This window comes from Ceratotherium simum, chromosome 17, assembly GCF_057802395.1.
Source record: "Ceratotherium simum simum isolate JZ-2026a chromosome 17, ASM5780239v1, whole genome shotgun sequence".
Lineage (NCBI taxonomy): Eukaryota > Metazoa > Chordata > Mammalia > Perissodactyla > Rhinocerotidae > Ceratotherium > Ceratotherium simum.
This window is the reverse complement of record NC_141916.1, coordinates 55488854-55507593: the sequence shown is the minus strand read 5'-3', so window position 1 is coordinate 55507593 and position 18740 is coordinate 55488854.

Here is an 18740-nt window from a genome sequence, read left to right as displayed (position 1 = left end):
CTGAGGAGAGACCAGTATGGGTAGAACGCAACCAGTAAGGCAGGTGGTAGGACTGAGGTTGGCAGGGAGGGTAGGTATGGATTATGCAGGGCCTTTTGGGGCAAGTTATGAATGTTGGGATTTTACCCTGAGTGAAATAGGAAACCACTGACAGGTCTAAGGTGTGAAGAGTATCACTTTAGGTGCTAAGATTATTACTTTGACTTTGCACTGCAGGGGAGAAAGAATGGAAGTGGGGACATCAGTCAAGAGGCTGTTAACACAGTACAGATGAGACATGATAGTGAATTTTTGTGAGTGAACCTCAATATGGAAAGAAGTGAATGAATTAATGGTAGCTTCTGGATGCAGACTCAACAGAACTTAGAGATGAATTAGATATTGCCAATGAGCAAGAAAGAGAAATCAAGAACTTTTCCCAGGATAAAGGAATAATTGATGGTACCATTTATGAAGATGGGATTAGAGCAGTTTGAGAAAGAAAATCAAGAATTCCTTGTTGAACATGTTAATTGTGAGATGCAAGTATAATATCCCAGTGGAGATGTCAAGGAGACAGTTGGAAATACAGCTCTGGAAGTCAGAGGAGTGAGCTGGGCAGGACATGCGAAGGGTGTCATCAGCATGTAGATGATCTTTAAAGCCATGGGATTGATGACATGGCCCGAGGGTAAGAGCGTGGCGTTAGACGAGAAGAAGATACAAGTCTAACTTGTAACAACTCCAATATTTAAATCAAGAAAGGCAAATACATGGTACAGGTTCTTCATTCCCTCTCTCTCATCTAGACAAATATTTATAATCAGTTATGGCCTTCTTTCTTACTGAGCCAAAATGCAGAATTCGATTTGTTTTCAACATAACACCATAGAAAACTCTGCCAAAAGATTAGTGTTGGCAAAGAGATAAAACCTGATTGACTTTCTGGCTTTTGTACAAGGGTTACTAAATTTTTTAAGAGTAAGAATTTCTTTTTAACATCAAAATATTTAAACAAGCCCACATAATGGTAGTTTTACTTTTATTTACTCAGCCAATAGACTATACTTACTGCTCATAAAATGCCATCACTGCCTAAGGGTCCCAGGTCCGCTAGTTGGGAATTGTTGCTCTAGAGCAGAGATTCTCAATGTGGTCTCTGGACCAGCAGCATCAGTATCACCTGGGAACTTGTTGAAAATGGAAACTGTCAGGCCCCAACTCAGACCTATTGAATAAGGAACTCTGTGTTATAATAAGTCCTCTGGGTCATTTTGATTCAGGATAAGTTTGAGAACCACTGCTTTAAAGGTTTCTAGAATTAGCTAATTCATTGTATTATAGGGAAAGACGGCTGACTTCTTCAATCTTATCATTTTAAATTCCAACAGGAACTATGTCTGGGTTTTCATTCACTGTATTCTTAGTGCCTACTAAAGTGCCTAGAAAAGTTGAAGGTGCTTAATAAATATGTGATGAAGGAAAGATTGACTGAATGAATAAACTCTCACTATAGTAGGTGCCGGAGAAGGAAAGTAGGCGTGAACAGGATAGTCCCTACCCTCAAGAAGCTGAGCCTTTTCTGTGAAGAACTTCTTGGTGATAGCAAGGTCAAAAACAGTTTTTCTGTCCAATGACAACAGTATTCAAGCCATATTGTAATTTCATTCAAACATTAGATGTTTCTTGGTACTAAATCACAGAGATGAAAGTGGATAAACTGAGCCCTAGAGAGGTGAAGAGGATTGCCGATGGGTACACAAGTAATAACAGCACGGTGTGCCCCAACTCATCACGGCCTGTAGAACACAATGATTGTGGAGTCAGACAGAACCCAAGTCCTCCACTCATTAGCTCAGTGATCTTGGGCAAGCTTCCCTGAGTTTAAATTTCCTCATCTATAGAATGTGTATAAGAACACTTAACTGACAGACTGTTGTAGAATTGAAATGAGATATCATCCAAAATGAATTTTAATTTTCTTCCCTACTATAGAAGGCTGAAAAATGCTACCCCTAAAGATATCCACATCAAATCCCTGGAACCTGTGAATGTTATCTTATTTAGAAAAAGGGTTTTTGCAGATGTGATTAAGTTAAGGATCTTGAAAAAAGGAGCTCATTCTGGATTATCCAGGCAGGCCCTAAATGCAATCACATGCACTAAAAAGATAGACACACGGAGAAGACAGAAACATAGAGGAGAAGGTGCTGTGAAGATGGAAGTGGAGATTGGAGTGATGCCATCACAAGCGAGGAAGGCTCTGACAGCTGCCAAAGCTGGAAGAGACAGGGAGGATTCTCCTCTAGAGCACCTGGAACGAGCACAGATTTTGGACTTCTAGCCTCTAGAACTGTGAGAGGATAAATTTCTATTGTTTTAAGCTACCAAGTTTGTGGCAATTTGTTACAGCAGCCTCAGGAAACCAATACACCTACTAAAGTGGAGCAATAGTAACACTCTCCTGAAGTCCTCTCGTCCTCAATGCTGTGCTGGAGCTCTGTCTCCTACCCCAGAATGCAGGGGCTGCTGTGGTCTAGAGATTAACTTCCAAACACAATGATTGGCAGTTAACATTCAGCAAAGATCTTCATGCTTTTAGGGAGAGGAGGCCAGAAAAGAAGAATGTACGCTAGAGGAGGCGTGAACATAAGGACAGCCCCAGATGCCATGCATACTCTTATCTGGACCTCAGAGAATTTGTTCCCAGGACCAAATGTCAGCAACAACGTCATTAGTTGAATACACCCAGTCCCTCCACAGAGGAAGAGCCCGAGAGAAACATCCATCATAAATTTTGTATAGCTATCAAAAGAATGGCTGGAATTCCTTGAAGTCTAATAGTAAAGGATTAAAGAGAGAATCACAGACGGCACTATTCAGGATTTTTGACTGCTCCTATAATAGGAGGTTGGGCAGAGGCTAGGATGGAAGGGATGGTGGATATGAGAGAAGGAATCCCACTTCCCAGCTCAAAGGAAATAAATCTATGGGGGGAGGATACAGACCCAATTACCAACCCAAGGTGGAAAATAAATAGGTTCATTTTGGGGGCTGACACATTTGCTCATTCACTTTATCTGAAAAGTACTGTGAAGTCAGTATAAATTTTGAACACAACACACTGGCTGTCTGTCAGTGGATTTCGTAAATTTTCAAGATCAACATTTTAACTCCTTTGTTGTTGTATCCCCTATTCCTTATTCATTATGTTCCTTTTGAAAAAATTTCCTGCTCTATATAAGGATGGAAAGTATTCCTCTGCTGATTCCAAGACTTTCCTTTACCTTTCCTCAAAGAGTAGATTGGAATCTTTCCAGGTCAACTTGATTGCACCATCATGCACATATTTACCCTTTGGTCGGTAGCACTCTATAAATGGCAGATTTCCATGTCCCTTGTTAAGGAAAGAAAGCAATTAGAATTCATAGAGAAATACAGAACACTAGGTCCTCCTGTGTCCTCCTGGAGAATGGGAGAGTAGCCCTATAACTTTAGAATTGTCTTCTTCTTGAGTACAATTATTTCATGGTAAAATATTTTGGCTGTATTTTTGGTGGCTCTCCTGCTCCTGGTTTATGTTTCTGCCTTGAATTTTCTTAGTGAGCATACCCTCCACACTTTGACAATGTGTACAGACCCTGAGTGGCCCAACCACTAATACTCTTTATTTTTTTCTGGTGCCTGATATAAGAACAGCAGGAGATTTTTCTGGTCGGTTCTTATGTCATTAAGGCCACTGTCTTTTTCCCCCAAAACATTATGTTTGGATAAGTAAGTAGATATGTGGCCTTAACTTCACTTTAGAGAATGGAAATAAAGACCCAAGTACGTTAAAACTCTTTGCTCAAGTTCATTTAACAAAAATCAAATTTTAAGAATTTGAATTTCTGGCTGCTATACTCCTCATTGATATCATCTGCTATAAACACCAGGGTTCAATGTCTTAGTTAAATATAATTCTTCCTACAATGTTTAGATCTGAGAGTATCACCAATCCTGTTGAATGTTTCCCAACCATATCCCTTATACCATTTCTTCAGTGAGCTCCAAGAACATATAGGTCTCCATGGTAATGCTCTCTCTTTTCAAATGGGACAAATTGGTTCCATCTCCATTCGGTTAATTTCATTTCCAGCAAAGCAGCCTGACTTACACCAGGAAATGGCAATGCGTACAACTATCCTTACTTTTGTTAGGAAAGTAAGCCAAGGAGGAGATGTTTGGGAGATACGCAATGTCAGTGAGTTGGTTGCAGTCTGTTCTTGTTGACTTATCTGAGCAGTGGTGTGGTTACAGCTGGGGGCAAGGGACACAGGATGAACAGAATGCAAGACATCAAATAGTGGATGGAAGGAACTTCTTCAAGACACTACCTTGCTTAGATAGTCTAGGATTGCACACTGTTTACAGCTTTAGCATCCTGCCTGGAATGGGCTTTCCAGGACTATTCAGTTTATTGTCTGTGTCCAGGTAGATCTATACATAATATAGCCTGAATTTGTGAGCACTTCTCCTGTTCTTGAAGACATCCAGTGAAGGAGATGCCATATCATTCTTGATGATCCAAACCAGTCTCCAACAACTCTATATAAAGTGCTCTTGTGTCTTTCCTAAATCTCTCTTGCTACAATATAACCCTTTCTATTCTGCCCTCAATGAAAATTAAAATAACTGGTTACAGGCCATCTTCTGAAGAAGTTTGTAAATACCTTTCACCCTACCCTCAGCTGCTTTATCTTCTCCATGATGGAAAACTAGAAAGCATTTTAATTTTCCTGTGATCTCTTACCCTTCTCTGCACATTTTCTACTGAAGATTCAGCACTGTGAAGAAATTTCCCGTATATTATTTTTGGAAGCTCACAATTTCTGTTTGGCACTTCTAACAGTCCTCTAGGCTGGTGACCCTCAGCTCTGCTTTGATATCTGACTACATGTCCTGGCCACTAGCCTTTCCTCTTGCCTCTCCTTAGTTTATATTGTTTTTTTTTTTTTTCTTATTTTAATTTTTTGTTTATTGCAGTAACATTGGTTTCTAACATTGTATAAATTTCAGGTGTACATCATTATACTTCTATTTCTGCATAGATTACATCATGTTCACCACCCAAATACCAATTACAACCCATCACCACACACATGTGCCGAATTATCCCTTTCGCCCTCCTCCCTCCCCCCTTCCCCTCTGGTAACCACCAATCCAATCTCTGTCTCTATGTGTTTGTTTATTGTTGTTATTATCTACTACTTAATGAAGGAAATCATACGGTATTTGACCTTCTCCCTATATGCAAAGTTTATATTGTTTGGTGATAGTTGCTAGGCAGTCAGCCATCTCCCCTTTCAGCATCCATCTAGGCTGGACCCCTTAGTCCTTTGTCAGATTGTTGTGAATGCATAAGTTATTCTTCCAGTCCTACCTGTCTTCTGTGTATGTTGGGACTGCTCTATCACTATGGTACCTTTGTCCATTTTCTTGTCACTGGGCAGGTGCCCTTTTCTTGTGTCAATCTCAGTTACACCCATCTTCTTACATGGAGCACAAGTCCCACTTTGTTGGTCAAGATGTCCATGTGCTATGGCCCTGAGGGATCTCCATGTCCTCTGAACTCATCATTATACCATGTCATGTATCACAGAATCATTCACTGTAGTAGACTGTTGTTGTTCCACATGTGACAGTCAAGGGAAAAGATAGGAACTCTGTTTCCTTTCTTGAGACAACTCTGAATAATTTGTGGGGTTGTATGGAGTACTGTGCTGAGAAGCATTCAAAGGCAACATCCTACTTCGGTGAGAATGTGCACCGTGATTGATTTGAGGTATGTTCCACAAGGACAAGCAGAAGCAAGGGCAATATGTGTAGCATGTATTTGCCATCCTTGATTTGGGGTCTTTCCAGCTAACTTATATGGAAGATACAATTACATATATCTTATGGATCGTCTCATGCTAAGAGAAAGCAGGTATTCAACAAATACTTATTTATTGACTCTCTAGTTGACATTTACATGTTTGTGACCACTATCATTTAATGTCTTTGAGAAAATATGGCCAAGCAGAGTGACAGCAAAGTGCTCTGCCAAGCTATTCTGTCCCCATGGGGAAAAGGAGTTCCTCATATGAGAGAGGGAGGGGCTGGATGGCGACTGCATCTCATTTGCCTCTATTGTAAGCTTATATGAACCACTCCCTGACTCCATAGTTCTTTCCTCAGATTTCTTGAATTTGTTTGCTACATTTTTATTCCTTTGTCTAGATTCAGAGCCAAGTTGTTGTAAGTTCAAGTTATCCAAATAAAATTTCATAGGGCTGTGTATCAAATGCTTAAATTGTGGTCAATATAAAGATATTATAGTTAGACAATTTTCTCTGAACCATCCATCTTTATCAATGGTTTAATTCAATTATCCTATCTTCTCACTTTTCACTTTCTCCTTTCTTTTTTCTCTACTTCTGAGAAGCTTCTGCTTGCTATTTTTCTCTCACTGAGCAATTCGCCCCACCTCCTTCCTCTTCAATATTATCATCAATCCAGGAAAAATAATTATCAACACACAATCCTGTTTCCAAACCTCTCTTTAGCATTTTAAAGACTTAAGAAGCAATTGAGGGTGAAACAGAACTGCCAACACTTAGCAAGATGGCAGGAGATAAGAGTTAATTGTTGGCCAAATTCCCTGAGTGTGTGAATGAGTCAACATTATTTAGCTAATTCTGTATACAGTTCTGTGTTGAGTATTTTGAGGGAGATGGAAGAAAATGAGAGCTGACTTGTATCCATAGAAAAACTAACAGTCTAATCAGAGCCATAGGAAAGGCAGGCATAGCTATCTTAAGAATTGTTGCTATAGATTCCAACTGACAAATGTCAGTTTAGCTTAAAGTTTAGGAATTGGGCTCTGCTATTGAGTCACACCGCCTGAGTTTGAAACCAACTGTGTGCGACCTTGGCAAATTACTTAACCTCTTAAAGCCTCGGTTAGGAAATGAAAATAATATCAGTGCCTACCTTATAGAGATGTTGTGAGAATTCAATAAGATAATGCAAGCAAAATACATAGTCTTATAATACTACATATAAATACTCAATAAATACTATTATTAGTAGTTAGATAGTTTTCATGTTAATCTAAATGACTTGCAAATCTACAGAGTCCGATATCATTGATATTAGCAGCTAATGTTGATATTAACCAACTGAATATATATGTGAGCCTCCTATCTTGTGCTGAAGATTACTGAAAATAACTGCAGTCAACCAGAGCTATCTTAGGTTGGTTCAAAATTTACTCAGAACTTATACTTTCATAAGGGATCCCAACACGTTCAAAAGTAGAGCTCAGCATCAGGGACTCAGTCTCCATTATTTCTGTAGACTTCCTTTGTTCCCATTCTGATACACTCTCTCATGCATCCTTTAAATCAAGCATCTGGGTGTCCAAATGAGAGTCCTTGTTCCTTTACCTGACTTGGAGAATTGGCGCAGCCCGGGATATTTTGGAGGGAATGTGTGGGCTTGGATGACTGTACTTCTCTGGAGCGACAGAATTTGTAACTCTCTTTCGATTTTTTTGAATCTAGGTGGTGTCTTCACATTTTTAAGCAAATGGAAGTTGTGAAGCTGCCAAGTAACCCTCAAATCTCTCTCTCATTGAAAGGATGCGCTGCACCAAAAGGAAGGAAGGAATTAGTCAGAAACCACAGAGCAATTAATGGCTGAATCAATCTGAATAAAATATCGCCTAGTAGACAATCTACTTCCTTCTAGCTCAATTGAGGACATCCAAAGAAGAGAGCACAGTGCAGCTTCCCTGGTGGCCAAACAAACCAAAACCCAGCGCATTGTGTGTGTGTGTGTGTGTGTGTGTGAGAGAGAGAGAGAGAGAGAAAGAGAGAGAGAGGGAGAGAGAATATGAGGTTTTCATTTGCATATGTGTCATTGATTTTTCTCCAGTGGGGAAAATACTATGTAAAATCCTAGAATAACTAAAAAAGGAGACTGTATTTTCATACCAAGAGAGAAAAATCCAGACAAATATTTGCCTTCTGTAATGACTGAAGGTCTAAATATCTACCTGAATGAAGACAAAGGGTCAGAAAAAAATCCCACTGTTAGCTGGGGGATTCTTACTCTCTTCAGTGCTTGTGCATTTATACCCCATGGAAGGAATCTGCTCACAGGACCCCTTGGAACTGTCAGAGTCTCCTCCTGTGAAGTCATATCCCTCCCTCTAGGCAGAAGAGATTGCTTGAGTGAGGAAAGATGCAAGAAAGCACATGCCACAAGAATGCAAGTCTTCCTCCAGGCAAATAGCTCAGTAAGCCCCAAACAGCAGGCTCTGGAGCTTGTCTTCTGCTTCTGAGGGACATGCTCTTCACCCCCAGACTCAACTCCTCCCGCCCTCACTTTCCAGGGTGTTCCTCAGGATAGCATCTGCGCTGATTTGGATTTGCTCGGCTCCACCGAGCACCACATGCTCTCTTGATTTTGACAACAAAGTCTTTGACTCATTCCAGCCCTGTGTGTGTCTGTGTGCACGCACGCGTGTGTATGAACCAAGGAAACATATTTACATTTCACCGAAGTAATTTTATAATGTTGTCACCAAGCCATATTGTCTCCATTGTTTTCAACTCCAAAATCTCGGTTATGGAAAGTACATGTGATAAGGCCGCCCATCTATTTCATACTTTACTTACTTTTCAATGGGCCAGAACAGGGCATCTTTACTTCTTGACTTTCCCAACCACAAACCCTGCACACTGAAAATATTTACCAGGCTCTGTGACAAGCAGCATTCAAGGAGGTTTCTTCCTGCGATGGAGATCAATTTACTTCCATCGATATCTAACCTCTCCTCATAGCATCTCAATGCTGTTGTACAGAAATCTATTATAAGATTCTTCCTTAGAAATTCCTCCCCCAGGTCATTTATAGTGGGAGGGACTCAACCAGGGCCAAGACCACAACTCAGGTTTGTGACTTTTTCAATCACAAAGCAGCTTTTTGATGAATCTTGCGAGTGACGTAAGACAGTTGCTTTCAATTGTACCCCTGGCTTGTTAGACATGTGACTGTGTAAAGAGTAGAAATGAATGATATTCAGTGGGGATCCACTCAGCTGGGTTGGGTACTAGCCAGGTTAGACCCATTTCATGGTTGCCATGATCCAGTGCAAAGTCCAGCCCTTGTCTTAATCATTGAAAGCTGGAATAAGTGGGACCCAAAAGTCAGCACAGAGGATGGCGAATCATTCCCAGAAATGTGTTGATCAAATTCCTTTATCTCAGGCCATATATGACAAACCCACAGCCAACATCATACTCAATGGGGAAAGACTGAAAGCCATTCCTCTGAGAACAGGAACGAGGCAGGGCTGCCCACTCTCACCACTCCTGTTCAACATAGTACTGGAGGTTTTGGCCAGAGCAATTAGGCAAGAAAAAGGAATAAAAGGAATCCAAATAGGTAACGAAGAAGTGAAACTCTCACTATTTGCAGATGACATGATTGTATATATAGAAAACCCTAAAGAATCTGTTGGAAAACTATTAGAAACAATCAACAACTACAGCAAAGTTGCAGGGTACAAAATCAATCTACAAAAATCAGTTGCATTTCTGTATGCTAATAATGAACTAACAGAAAGAGAGCTCAAAAAGATAATACCATTTACAATTGCATCAAAAAGAATAAAATACCTAGGAATAAATCTTACCAAGGAGGTGAAGGACCTATACAATGAGAACTACAAGACATTACTGAAAGAAATCCATGATGACATAAAGAAATGGAAAGATATCCCATGCACGTTGATTGGAAGAATAAACATAGTTAAAATGTCTATATTACCTAAAGCAATCTACAGATTCAATGCAATCCCAATCAGAATCCCAATGACATTCCTCACAGAAATAGAAAAAAGAATACTAAAATTTATATGGGGCAACAAAAGACCCCGAATAGCTAAAGAAATCCTAAGAAAAAAGAACAAAGCAGGAGGCATCACAATCCCTGACTTCAAAACATACTACAAAGCAATAGTAATCAAAACAGCATGGTACTGGTACAAAAACAGACACACAGGTCAATGGAACAGAATTGAAAGCCCAGAAATAAAACCACACATATACGGACAGCTAATTTTTGACAAAGGTGCTAAGAACATGCAATGGAGAAAGAAAAGCCTCTTCAATAAATGGTGTTGGGAAAACTGGACAGCCACATGCAAAAGAATGAAAGTGGACCATGTGCTATCGCCATTCACAAAAATTAACTCAAAATGGATCAAAGACCTGAAGGTGAGACCTGAAACTATAAAACTCGTAGAAGAAAATATAGGCAACACACTATTTGACATTGGTTTTAAAGGAATCTTTTCAGATGACATGCCTACCCAGACTAGGGAAACTAAAGAAAAAATAAACAAGTGGGACTTTATCAGATTAAAGAATTTTTATAAGACAAATGAAACCAGAATCAAGATGAACAGACAACCAACCAGCTGGGAGAGAATATTTGCAAAACATACATCTGACAAGGGGTTGATCTCCATAATATATAAAGAACTCACACAATTGAACAACAAAAAACAAACAACCCGATCAAAAAATGGGCAGAGGAAATGAAGAGACACTTCTCCAAGGAAGATAGACAGATGGCCAATAGGCACATGAAAAGATGCTCAACATCACTAATCATCAGGGAAATGCAAATCAAAACAACACTAAGATACCACCTCACGCCCGTTAGAATGGCTATAATCACCAAGACAAAAAACAACAAATGTTGGAGAGGATATGGAGAAACAGGAACCCTCATACACAGCTGGTGGGAATGCAAATTGGTGCAGCCTCTATGGAAAATGGTATGGAGATTCCTCAAAGAATTAAAAATAGAGATGCCCTATGATCTAGCCATCCCACTACTGGGAATCTATCCAACGAACCTGAAATCAACAATCCAAAGAGGCTTATGCACCCCTATGTTCATTGCAGCATTATTCACCACAGCCAAGAAGTGGAAGCAACCTAAGTGTCCCTCGACTGACGATTGGATTAAGAAAATGTGGTATATATACAATGGAATACTACTCAGCCATAAAAAAAGACAAAATCGTCCCATTTGCAACAACATGGATGGGCCTGGAGCATATTATGTTAAGTGAAATAAGCCAGAAAGAGAAAGACAAACACTGTATGATCTCACTCATATGTGGAATATAAACCAACACATGGACAGAGAAAACTGGACTGTGGTTACCAGGGGCAGTGGGGGTGGGGGGTGGGCACAAGGGGTGAAGAGAGTCATATATATGGTGATGGACAAACAAAAATGTACAACCCAAAATTTCACAATGTTAGAAACCATTAAAACATCAATAAAAAAAAAATTCCTTTATCTCACAGACTTTTCTTCTCTGTGTTCACCAAGAAGAAAGGATCCTCCTCTCCCTCCCCATTCTTCAATCCACAGTCAAAAGTTGGGCCTGAGGATTATCCTCATTGCTCACATTTATTAAACAATTATATTCTCCAGATGAATCTTGTGGAAAAATGCCAAGAGAAAAGAAATTTTGAGGGCAGAGTATTCTTAGGCAAAAATTTCCAGTTAAAAAAAATCTGTGAAGATGTCTCTAATTTTTATATCTCCAAAAAGAGGATTTCAAGGAATTAAGATCATTTGGTCTGAATAACAGAAGGCTTGGGGGTAGGAAGAGTAGAACTGAATTATGATCTTCAATACTAAAAAATATGTTTATTCTCGAATACTGGTCTTCTTTTGAAATAATATGACTTGAGGCTGAACTTTAAGGAGTTTTGGAGTTTGGAGGATTATGAGGCATACAGTGTGTGATGGTAGGAAGTTGCAGATTTGATTTCTTTGTAAGTTCTTCAAAGAAAATGAGTGACTCTTTACCTGGAAATGAGCAGGCTGGGCTAAATGAGTCTGTGGGGCTCCTATCTGCCCTGTGAATCTGTGATATTTTCCACATGTGCCTCAATGGACAGATAGATAACTCAGGCAGTTACAAACAGAGGGTGGTGAGTACTATGGCAGTGTGTGCACGTAAGAGGGGCCTCAGCTAGCATGAGGGGGCAAGGAAGATTCAGGGACGAGGGTGGCACCATGGGAGCACACAGTGAGAACCAGGAGAGAGCCTGGGGACGAGTTCAAGAAGCCACAGATGTGGAACTGGGAGGACTAGAGAAGCATCTTTCTTCCTCGGGTATCTCCTTGCAGCTCTGTGTGGGCAGGGAAGAGAGCGCAGTGGAGAGAGGGGAGGCTGGAGGGTGGGCCGTCCTGCTGGTGCAGGCCTTGGGGTGGCGGGGGGCGCACTGAAGTGTCTAACTTCACTCTAGAGGCAGAGGGAAATCCGTGAAGAGCAAACCCAAATACACCTGGGCCTACTTATGACCCCCACACCCAGCAGGAATTCGGGTCATTCTTTACCCACCTGGCTAGTACCTAGGAGCTGGGCTGGGGGAGTGTGGCATAATTTTATCAACACACAGAAAACTTCCTTGAAAGTCCTCTTAAGACTCTCCCTCCCCGAAGCCCACTGGTCTTAGTAAGGAGTGGGTGAAGGAAGGGATGAATACTTGCAATGTCACGATTTTCTTCCTATTACTGGAGAGTTATAAGCAGAGAATGATGTCAATGAAGAAGGGGCCGCAGGGAGCTATTAGAAAACATCCATGAGGAATCAAAAAGAGAGCACAGCTCCCTGTGAGAGGGCTTTTCCAGGTAATGGCAGCGGAAAGGATTGTTTTTCCCCTATGAAAGATGGAGATGCTGAGGCAGAGGGTAATAATTAACCAGCCCTCCATTTTCCTGTGTTGACTGGATACTGGGGGGCAGAGAGGGGAGCAGGGGAGATGGAAGCTCATTTACTGGAGTGATCCCAGGACACCCTTTACATTGGGTAGAGAAACAATTTCTGTTCAAAACACCCAAAAGAAACGCTTTTTCTTATCTAGATTCTGGGGTCTGGGTTAACCCCCAAAACGATTTAGTGTGTTCTCTCCAGCAGCCTTGGGCAGCAAGAGCTGGAGGCTGAAGGCACTGGCCACTAGAGGGGGCGCTGCCTCCACGCGGCGCGGACCTTGTGTGGGAGGGGGAGGGGCTGGGGGGGTGGGGAGGGCGTCCACAGGTGAAACCCGGAAACACTGAGAGGGTCGCTCTATCAAAGGCTTTCTGAACGAGGTATTACAAACCTCCAACAGTGCGTTTATGGCCAGGAATGGGAAGGGAAGGTGGGGAAGAAAAGCATACAAATTTCAGATACCTCTGGAAAACTTGCGAGTCAAGGCAGTGTGCTTGTCAATTTCCCAGACTCCCCAAGTGTACCTTTTAGGCAGGAAAACCTGAAGAAGAACGTGTGGTTGCTCTTTTAACGGACTCTTCAGAGTGAGTGTGAGTCAGATCGGATCCGATGCACAGCCAGCTCTGTGGGTCAGCTCTCTGTGTCCCAACAGGGCATTCCAGTTACCCTCCACCCAGCTGGTTAGAACCAAGGAGCTGGGAAGAGGGGTCTGATGGTCACGCCCTTCTCCACCTTCTGTAAATGAGTCTGAGAAGGAGGAGAATGTGTTCAGAGATCTAGGTGGAAGCTGGTAGGAGGAGGCACAAAGGCAGGGATGAATATAAGATGGGGCACTGTGGGCTCTGTGGGCTCAGGAGGGAGAGAGGAGGCTGAGCTTGTGCGTCAGTGTTCTGGATAGCGCCTACTACTTTGCCTCATTTCTTACCCCAGCTATCAGCAGCCTGCAGGCCTCTGATTATTGGGAAAAACACTATCCCTCTTATTTCTGAGACCACTTCTAAGTTACATCTCCTCAGAAAAAAACAAGAAACAAAATTGGGTCTCACTCCCACTTCTAACTACCCTCACTTCAAATTATCCCCATGCTTAATTACAGGAAATATGGGGGGCATAAGACCTTGAGAGTCCCCATTATGCCTCTGCTCTGCACCCCCCTGCTGATGCATGCACCCCTCTGACTCCTGGGAAAGGGCTAATTATTTAGTAGGACTCCCTGCAGACAGCCATGGGCTCTAAAGGAGTTCAGTGGTCCTCCTGCTGTAACACAGAGGCACCGAGATTGCTTTTGTGTATCAGCAGGAGAAGGAGAGCCCTTCTTGTTGACAGAGCCGACATGCACATGATGAATTGCATCTCTGTGAGGTGCTGCACTTGTGGTTTTTACTTCTACCCGAAGGTTCATCCCCGGGTCTCCTGGCACTTTAGAAAATGAACTGCTATAATTCCTCTCTGATCAAACAGCCTTCCACAGCCAGTCCCCGTTCACTGTAATATGGCTGCTGGCTTGTCACTCGGAAGGCCGGCGAGGGCTAGCCTCCATGGCCCCTCCCCCAGAAGCAGGGGAGGAGTTCCCGGCTGGCTGTGTCTTAAAGAAGGAGGGCGGATGCCTGATGCTCTGGGGAGTTCAGGGTGTGGGTGAAGGGCTGTGCTGCCTGTAGCTACAGAGGACTCACTTGGCAGGATCTAGAGCTTCTCGTAGATTTGTAACTTAATGCTCTTTACTTTAGCTTTGGTGATTCAATATCCGTGATTTTTGAGGACCGTTTTCTCTGGCTTTCCCAAACTCCGCAGATCATTCCCATGCTCTAAAAGTAGAAAAATATGGTCCCTACGACTCCAGGGGATTTATAATTTATCACTTTTTGCTAATTCGATTTAATAATCGTACATATGGTTTTTCAAGTTATTTAGTGCTGTGTAGAAAGCTACTCCAAAAAGATGGATTTAAAACAATCACCAGTTTTTATAACTATTTTTCGGTGTGTAATTGACAAGTTTGAATTGTAATGATTTTGTAAGTGCCTACCATATAAACGTCTTTAATTTTTTTTTGCTTCTATAAGACGTGTAAGAACAAGGAATTTATACCTAGTTGTAAATTTGTTCATACTTAAGTAATAGTAATATGAAAATAATTTAATTCGGTACCAGTGGGGTTAAGACTTTTAGCAGGACTTAGCTGGGCAATTGTCCTGTTCCATGTGACACTGGCTGTGGTCACTGGGTGGTCCTCAGCTGGCAGCTGGGCTGGCCTGGAGCATCCAGCAACTTCACTTACATGCCTGGTGCCTTGGTGGGGACAGCTGGGTCACCTGGCCCCTCTCCCTCTCCGTGTGTCTCAGGACGTCGTCACGGGCTCTCTCTATCAGTATGGTTGGATCATTCACATGGTCTGGGTCTGCCCAGAGACCAAGGCAGAAGCAGCCAATCCTCAAAGCAGCATCACTTCCACCATACTCTATCGGTCAACGTAGTCACAGGCCACGCAGATTCAAGGGGAGGGACATAGACGCCATCACTCACGAGGAGGCACATGGCACAATTTGCAGTCGTCTTTAACCTGCCACCAGAGTCAATTTATTGATGGAAATAATTTCTCTCTAGGGATGAGGGGTATTTGTCTTGTTCCAGGCACACTCCTAACAGAAACCTCTTTTCTCCAATCCTGCAGAACAACTCTGGGGACAATATATCAGGAAGTATTTTTAAGCCATTTGAGGAGGTTCATGTCATATAGTGATCAGGGTATGAACAAAACAACACTGCCCTTAATTCACAACAGAAACGAGAGCAACAAAACTGTCTTTTTCCCCTATCTGGGTTCTTTAGATGAGCTTATCTCAGTTATTCCTGTCAAGTCATGAGTTGGATTTGGTAGTAATAAGTGTAATTTGCCTCATATACCTAGTATGTAGGATCCCCTTTTGGAGAATTCCATGTAGCCTGGCCACTGACCCATCAGGCTGTCTTTCAGAGAGTGGATTCTCTACTGTTCCTTTGACTCACTCGGCAGGTACTGACCGAGCATATGCTGCATGATGGTTGTGGCACGTGATTTTCCTTACACAACTGACCTGATGTTTCCCAGGCTTGTCCTGATCTCTCTCAGGGCTTCATCCTTTGGGTCACTGCAAGTGAGCCTAGAAAATCAGTGCAGGGAGGGAACATGCTGTGGCAGAGCCCTAGGCCTTAGACTTTAGGAACTGTTTGGTAAAAATGTGCCTCTGAGGAGCTGAACTATCCTGGCAGACAGTAGGAGGAGATTCTGTCTCATAATTCAAGCACTAGAAAGTACTACTGTCTAGACCACGTGCACCTAGAGAAAGTTTCTGGCAGGTGTTCCTGCTTTGCCACGGGAATATAGGAGACCCTTCTCTGCAGGGTGGGAGAGTCTCACTGTGGGCATCTGGGCTGGTTTCAAGCTGTCAGGGGACACGGCCTGTGGGTATCCTTGGCGGTTCCACTCTAAGTACTTCCAAAGTTCTCTGACAAGGCTAAAAACTCCCATCCAACCCAAGATTCTTGCACATTATTTAAATAGGATGCAAATGCATGGTCTGCTCTGAGCCCTGGCAGCTTTCAATTTTTATATTTTCAGAATGGGAAGGCCTGCCATCAGTTCACTTGAAGTTCAGTCCAAGATGTGCCTGTCCCTGACATTTGTTCATTCTTTACGAAGGTGACATTTTGGAGAATTTAAAAAGAAGTCATCTTTGTACTCCATTCCCTACCATCCTCCAAAACAGTTTTAAGAAATATTTCAGACATTTGTTGCATGCATAATAGCTGGAACATGACTAACTTATTTCCTACCGCCTGAATTTCCAAGTTGGATTCTGTAATCCCTCTCTTTGGCAATCCATCGTCTATTTCTTTTCCGATATTTCAGTGGTAGGGACTGCCTATTTGACCTAAGGGATTAGGCTCCCGAGAGCACAGCAGATCCATCAGGTGGTTGAGCCTGGCTGTGGTTGGGGTGAATAGCAGGGAGGTGGCACCCAGCTGATGACAACGGAGAGAGTGCGTGCAGAGAGAGAGATGGCTCTTCCCTTTGTGTCCATTTCCTCCTTTTGCAGTGAAGTGTGAGCCCATTCACTCACAAGCTGAGCACAGAACTTAGAACTGACACAAGCCCTGCCTTCTTTGCACCTGGGATCTGTGAGGAAGGGAGGCCTGCTGGAAAGACAAAACCACAGTGCTGGAACCCGAAAAAGATGAACTGGGGGAGGTGCTGCATGAGTGGTATGCCTTCTGCACAGGCTGCAGGTACCTCTCAATCAGCCTGAGCTGTGTGTGTGTGTACATGTGTGCATATATGTGTGTATGTATATGTATGTGTATACAGAAAGAGCATACACACACACACACACACAATTATACACTGTCCACATTGTGGCTAGTTCAGAAAGAAAGGAGAAGAGGATAAGGGAATAAAGGAAAAAGTGAGAAAAGAAGGAAAGAAGGATATAGAGTATGTAGAAGACTGGTAATTGCCCCTCCAAAACTCCAAAGTCTCTTTATTCTTCCTTCCTGGGCACATGTCTGTCCCACTTGCATTTCCTGAATGGGAAGACCTACCATCAGTTCCCAGCCTCCTGACAGTGAGGCAGGCCCGTGAGACCAAGTTCTCACCAATGGAACGTGAGTGGAATCAATGTGTGCAATTTCTGCTTCACCTGCCCGATTAAAACTGCTGCCCTTGGGCTCTCTCCTCCCTCACTGCATTCTGGAATGCTAAGTGACAGCTCAGCCAGGGCCGTGCAGGGCTGCGAAGGAAAGGACCTGAATCCCTGAGTGAGCTTGTGGAGCAGGAGAGCTGCCTTGCCAGCCAAGTCTGATGCTAGACTGCTACAGAAGAAAGAAACAAACTATCCTGTTTCCGTTCACTGTGTTTTAATATCTCTCTGTTGCAGCGTATACAGCTGTAGTCTGTAAAGAAGAGAAGAGTGAGAGAAAAACTGAACAACTGTGGAAAGATAGGATGACACTAAAAATACAGTGATAGAGAAGTAGAGGAAGTGAGGTACTAACACGGAGAAGCTGTGATTGATGGGAGGGGTCAGCTACTGGGAGGATGCTGGGGAAATTGTAATATTTCTACAAAACTTCTCTCAGGCGGACCCTGATAACCACACCACCTCCTACAGTGTTTTTAAGCAAAATGATGACAGGGTAGAGGGTAAAGATTACCAAAATTAGAGGCATAGGTGCTGTAGCAATGACAGTTTACTTAATCAATGGGAATGATTCCCTAGTGGAATAGGTGGCTTATAAGGCATTGACGCCCATTTCTGAGTGTGATCAAGAGAGGTGAATGACGTGTCTCGTGGACATTGGAAAGGGGATTCCTATGCTGACTGGGCATTAGAGGAGATAACTTCTGAGGTCTCACTCAATGTTAGTATTCTCCAGAAAGGGTTTGAGGCAGGAAAGTCAAGGAGCTTTTTAAGTGCTATGCGAATTATTTTCATTTCACCTCACTATTCACTTGGGCAGTGGACTTGAAACACTTATCAGCACTCATATCTGCTCTTTGAAAATCCCCAGTAACTGGCTTCAACTTTCTCCCTGCGTGAGCCAAAAGCTCACTTTGAATTGTTTTTTTGCTATGTGCTGTAGCAAAATACTAGTTTCACGGCTTTGTATTCCGTGGAAATACAGGTATGCCACCGGACAGGTGAAGGCTTGCTGCCTTGCCTAGGCGGTATGCTTTTAGACTTGCTGGGAGGTCCCCATTCATGAACATACACTTCTCAATGACATAACCACAGATGCCTGAATCCAGACACTAATGTTCATTCCTTTGTATTAGTCATGGTCCTTTCTGAGCAGTTCTTTCTAAAAATGCAGTCATCCATTGACAGGTAACAAATTAAATGCATATATAAAAAGCACAGGGAAAGGGAGAATGTTTACAGAGGAAGTTGAC